The sequence below is a fragment of the Euphorbia lathyris genome, chromosome 5, assembly GCF_963576675.1.
Source record: "Euphorbia lathyris chromosome 5, ddEupLath1.1, whole genome shotgun sequence".
In the NCBI taxonomy this organism is placed as follows: domain Eukaryota; kingdom Viridiplantae; phylum Streptophyta; class Magnoliopsida; order Malpighiales; family Euphorbiaceae; genus Euphorbia; species Euphorbia lathyris.
The window spans coordinates 56,985,248-56,991,255 of NC_088914.1; positions in this window are offsets into that span (position 1 = coordinate 56,985,248).

Here is a 6,008-nt window from a genome sequence, read left to right on the forward strand (position 1 = left end):
TCATAACTGTCGGTTATAAAAAGTATAAAACCTTTTGACCCAATATATTGTTGAAGCCTGTAAAATGGATAAACTTAAAAAACAATTTTTATTGGGACTAAATCGTAAGAAATCCCGCTTTGATCCAAGAATTAAAGTTTCTCAGAATAATGTTTTACATTTTTTGAGAATTTTCTGGGCACTTTTTTTCTTGCCAGAAAACGTTCACCCGGATTCCGTTCACCGGAATTTTGAAGCACGTTGGGAGGTGGTGAAAAAGTATATGTCCATGGTCAAACTACCTTTGCAGGAAGGAAAGTCCGAAGTTTATAGTCTTAAAGTTCAATGAATCCCTAGGAAGGAGAGTCCTTAAATAGGCTCATATCATAGAAACTTTAGCATAAAGCTTAACTAACTGGACACATGAACTAATGAGCATTCTGGACTCCAAAGATATGCTCATTTTCCAAATAACATACCGAATCTTATGAACAAGTAAAAATGGAATGGCTCTAAAGCCAATTAATTACTTAGACGTGGAAAGGTACTCAATCTCAGGTATATTTTCAGATCTCTATAAATAGCCCATTGACAAACGCCACAAGGTATGCATTCATTCTTCAAACACATACTGTTTTCAAATTTACTTCCTTAAAGTAGATCACTGAGTTGAGCGGCCCCTCCTTAACTGTTTGTTGATTGTTTTAGGTCTTTTCAAGTCCGATCGTGATCATCGTGTGGATTGAGAGACATCACTAATAGACTAATAGAGATAATATTATCATATTTTACTACAGTTCTAATTCATATGGTTATAAATTAAAGTAAATGATGCTTTAAAGGCTTGGTCCATGAGATGAATTCGTATTAGCAAAGAGTTTTCTAAATAGTAACAAAAATTGAATATTGGACAAAACACGTGCCTGACACACCGACCACACCATATATATTCTAGTTTGAATCTCCTAGATATGTTTCCTTCTGAAGTACTTTTGCAATTCTTTTTAGAACATCCCCCATTCTCGTTTTCCATTAGTTGATCTTTCACATATGTCATTACTATTTTCATTATAAGAAAGACAAAATCTCATGCTTTAGCTAAATTATTTTCTTCTTGAAACCACTCTTTAACCAATTTAGATAGGTAATAGTTTTGAAACATTGCTCATTGACATAACTAGCTTCACCATATGTACAAGAAGGTAAAGGCCATTTCTTCTCAAAATTTGTTCAATTGAGTGAAATATGAGGAAATAAAAGAAGGTTGATTGTCATTAGAAGAAGCTAAAATAAACTGGATGATGCAATTAGACATTATCCTTAGGAAAACCCATATTAGCAGGAATACTTTATTATGCTTATTAATTTATGTTGTGTACATTGAACAATTAAAAGAAGAGAGCCACGTAAGCTACTCTATACTAACAGGAATACTTTATTATGCTTATTAATTTATGTTTTGTACATTGAACAAGTAAAAGAAAAGAGCCACGTAAGCTACTCTATACTAGTAACAGTAAGAAATTTTTTGAACCAAAATGATGATTGTTTTGGGTATCTTTTGAATCCATTTTTGAAGTCAACATGAACTATTCCAGATTTGGCTGTGTAGCCAGTTGTCCACTCAAAATTGTCTTAAAACGACCATGCTATGTACCCCTTTACGTTTACTCCAAGCATGTTCAAGTCATCAATTCATTTTTTTTTATCAACAAAATCACCATTATTGTTTTTTTTTGTAATTTATAATACTCACCTTATTGCTTCAAGAGTGCGACTTAGATGACTATGAAAATATTCTATTCTCACTTTCTCATCTTCGAAAATAGAACTTGTGTTATCTTTATGCTCAGCAACTCCTAATACAAAACAAAATAAATGTAAGAATATGAAATAATTGTTTATTATTCTTATGTGTGTAGTTGTTTTTTACCATTCTCTGTAATATAGATTACAGGGTCATTGTACTTGTTTCTAATGTAAAGTAGATAATATTGAAGCCCTTTTGGATAGATATACATCCAAGTACCCTGTTCAATTAAATTAGATTTAGGAACTTTAATTACTCTCTACATAATTAAATTATAACAATATTTAAAATTCTAATAAAAATATTTCAAGAAATAAAGAGTAGCATAGAAAATCCCAAAAACAAAAAGAGAAAAAAGAAAACTTAAGTAATTAACAACAAGAGGCACATTACATTCGTAATAACCTAATAAACAACATCATATGAAATTTATCATCCAATCAGCAGTTTCTTTTAGATCTATCTTCTCTCTTTCATATCTGTTTTCTCTCTCTCAGATCTGTTGTCATGGTGAAGAATTTTTATGAAGATGAAGAGTTTTGAGATCTATCTTCTCTCTCTCAGATCTATCTCTCTTTTTTAGATCTTTCTCTCTCTTCTAGATTTATCTTCTGTCTTTCAGATCTGTCTTCTCTCTCTCTCAGATCTGTTGTCATGGTGAAGAATTTTTATGAAGATGGAGAGTTTTGAGATCTATCTCTCTCTCTCTGATCTATCTCTCTCTTTTAGATCTCAGATCTATCTCTCTCTTTTATGATCATGGCTCCTCCTCCAGATGATTTCCTTAGTATCGAAGTTCTCTTCAATCCTAAGCTCTGTTTTGCTTCGGATCTGCCTCATCAGCCCCTTACTGGTGACAAACCCGTGCCGTCTTTCTCCTCTATTGTTAAACGAGGCATTCCTGAGGTTCATCAGTCCTCTGCTACGGTTACTGACATTGGAGGCCTGAAATCCATTCGGATTTCGCAAGCTACCTATGAGAGGAGATTAGCTCTCTGCTCACACGCTCTTATCGGAAGACTTGTTCTATCTAAAGGGGATTCCCCTTGGAAAGTGGCGGACCTCAAGGCGAGTTTAACCAAAATTTGGGGAATCACTGCTCAATGGAGGCTAATTGCGATTGGTAAAGGATATTTTCAAGTAATCTTGCCTTCCAAAGAAGCACATGATATGGTTGTCAACAAGGGGATTGTGAATACCCGTCCTGGCACTTTTCGTCTTCAACCTTGGGTGCCAGATTTTGATCCTTATGCCAAATGTTCCACTAATGCACAGGTTTGGGTTCGCCTCTACTCTCTTCCATGGGAATATTGGGATAGACAAATTCTTTCGGACATTGCAACAGGGATTGGGGGATTGATTCGGTTTGATAAAGCCACCATTGAGGGTGATTTTGGGCATTTTGCTAGACTGCTGTTGGATGTGGATTTGGCAGGAGAACTACCGACGAAGCTTGGAGTTGAGAGACCAGGGAAAAACATCTGGATTGAAGTGGTTTATGAAAGGCTTCCTCAGTTCTGTAAAGTTTTCTCTTCTATTGGTCATTCGGCATATGACTGCAGGAAAAATAAAAAACCACCAGAGAGTCGATCTTTTCAAAAACCTCCGACTAAGAAACCTTCTCCTCCTGATGAGAATCGTGCAATTGTCCCGGTGGCAATTTCCACGGATAGAATTGTTTCTGACCTTGCTGAGAAAATTGATGTTGAGAAGGTCAGCCCTGACAAAGAGCTTGTGTTCGCTGGGAGCCCTTTGGGACAATTAGAGCCGGTTGATGAAGTGGAGAGGCCTGACTCTCCTGGCAACAACAATATTTCTCCCACTCTTTCCTGGGCAGACCAGGCAGAGCAAGAAGATGAAATATGGCATAGTGTGACGTCAATTAAAGCACACAAAGGCGGAAAACATGAGGCAGAGAAATCCCGGGTGAAACGGGCCATCAAACCCCCTATTCGTTTTGAATGACAGTTCTGTTTTGGAACTATAGGGGGCTCCTCAACCCTAACACTCAAAGGTTCCTTTCTGATTTATGTAGGCAACATAAACCTGATCTTCTTTGCTTAGCAGAACCAATGGTTGATTTTGAGGCAATTCGTCCTTCATTTTAGGCCAACATTGGCATGAGACCGATCTCTGTTAATCTGCGTGATAAACCAACTCTTTGGATTCTTCAAAGGATTGCTATGACTGATGCAATCTCTGTAATTCTTCAGCATGAACAGTTTGTGGTTTTGGAACAGGATGTGCAGGGTATTAAACATTATTATGGAATTGTGTATGGCAGTATTTGGGCAAACAGACGTGTTGACCTCTTTTTGACTCTAAATGCTCTCAAATTGAATTTACAAGGTAGATGGTTGTTAATTGGGGACTTCAATGCAATCATTGGGGCTCATGAGAAAACAGGACGACCTCTGGCTACGAGACCTTGTCGTGACTTCAGGAATTTTGTGGATGATGGGGATTGGCTGGATATTCCCTCTACTGGTTGTTTCTTCACTTGGTGTAATGGGAGAACTGGTGAGGCACGTGTCAATTCTCGGCTTGATAGGGCTTTAGTTTCGGCTGATTTTGCAGAAACTTGGAATTCATGCTGTGTGGGGCTGACGCGTCATCACTCGGACCACCACCCCCTTCTGTTCAAATTTTCGACTACTTCTGGTAGGATTTCTCGGTTCAGATTTAAAAAAATGTGGGTTAGTAATCCTGAGCTTTATGGGATAATAAAAAATCATTAGGATGGCCTTGCCCCTGCTCTTCTGCCGGCTCCTTTGTTGTGTTATAAGTTACGTGGTCTGAGGACTATTTTGAGAAATTGGAATATTAATATTTTTGGTAACTTCAATGCTAACATTGATGAGGCGCGCAGCTCCCTTGCAGATATTCAGCAGACTATTCAATCTGCTAGATGGTCATTGAATCTTCAGGAACGTGAGTTGGCCGCTCATGAGAAGTTGGACCTTCACTTGCTTCAGTAAGAAACATATTTGAAAGAAAAAAGCCGAGTGCGGTGGCTTGTTGAGGGTGACCGTAATACAAGCTACTTTCAACGTGTCTCTGCGATGCGAAAATCGTATATGGGAATTTCTGCCTTAACAATTGATGGGGTTTCTCACACTGACCCAAATATTATTTCTAATCATATTATCTCTTACTATGATAACCTGTTCGCCAACACAGGTGGGAATCCGGTGGATTTGTCTCTGGTTTCTGATATGGTTTCTGATATAGTAAAGAAGTTAAGAGATAACTACAGGGTCTCTGCATCTTTAGACTGCTGAAATAGCTGTATTGGTTAGGGGCAGTAATGGTTTGCTAGAACCCACTTACTGTCTGTGGGCCGTGAGCCCACTACTAGCTAAGGACAGTCCCATAGGATCGTGCACATTGAACATCTGAGTTAGAACTTATAGAACGGTACACTAGAGGGATGAGATTAATTAATTGGTTGATAGTAAAATGTCAAGGTAATTAATTGGTGGTTAATTAATTGATTAATTGATACTTTGTATCAATGTAATTGATTAATGGATTTAGGCGTTGAGTATTTAATTGGTTAATTAGTTTACGGGATGTAATTAATTAATTTGTAAATTAATGAAATTGCATTCGTGAATAATTAATCAAACTAATACGTCAATTTATTAATTAATTTTATTTATTTAATTGGGGTAATTAAATTTAATCTAATTATAACTAATTGCACAGAATAAAAACTATTGGTATTTATTTAAGTGATTATGTTAGGATTAGATTAGTTTTGTAATTAACCAATTAATCCTAAACCAATTAGGTTTAGGAATAGCTACACTATAAAAGCCTAAAACCTAAAAAACTATCTAACCAATATATGCTTTGCGGCCACCACAAGAATTCAAGATAGGTGAATTCGGCAGAAGCATACATTTTGAAAAAGTGGGATTTGGTTGGCAAATATCACAATCTCTCCAGTTCTTCTTCGTTCTTCGGCTAGCACCGGTTCAGACTCAATAGCTGTTCGTGCATCTGACTACGGAGATCTTACTACCTTGTGTATTCTTCAGCCGTCTCTAGAAGAGACAGTCCGGGTATGTTTATAGCCCTAAACGGATCAAAAGGCTTTATTCAATCAATGGTTAACGTACAAAGATCAAATTAAAGGGATTAGAAATAAATTTTAAACCGCAATTCCGCTGCGCTACAGTTGATTAACTGGCAATAATCCCTAACAGTTCTTAAG